We start from the raw sequence: 233 nt of genomic DNA, 5'->3' as shown, positions 1-233 counted from the left end.
GACAATTATTAATGGTTAGGAAGATTATAATAAATAATTATAATTATTATAATTTATTTATTAAATTGCATCGATCGATGATTTTATTATTATTTTATTTAATCTCTCATTCGTCTCGAATTAAGGCTTATGAACTGGGATGTCACTTCATTTTTCTCACAAGCTTTTCCATAATTTTCTTTTAGTGTTTTGTACTAAACGTGAACCCAGGGTCTCGATTTCTCTCCGTTATC

Source organism: Ceratina calcarata, unplaced genomic scaffold (genome assembly GCF_001652005.2).
Source record: "Ceratina calcarata isolate Rehan_Ccalc_2016 unplaced genomic scaffold, ASM165200v1 scaffold581.2, whole genome shotgun sequence".
In the NCBI taxonomy this organism is placed as follows: Eukaryota; Metazoa; Arthropoda; class Insecta; order Hymenoptera; family Apidae; genus Ceratina; species Ceratina calcarata.
Note: the sequence above shows the minus strand (reverse complement) of the source record.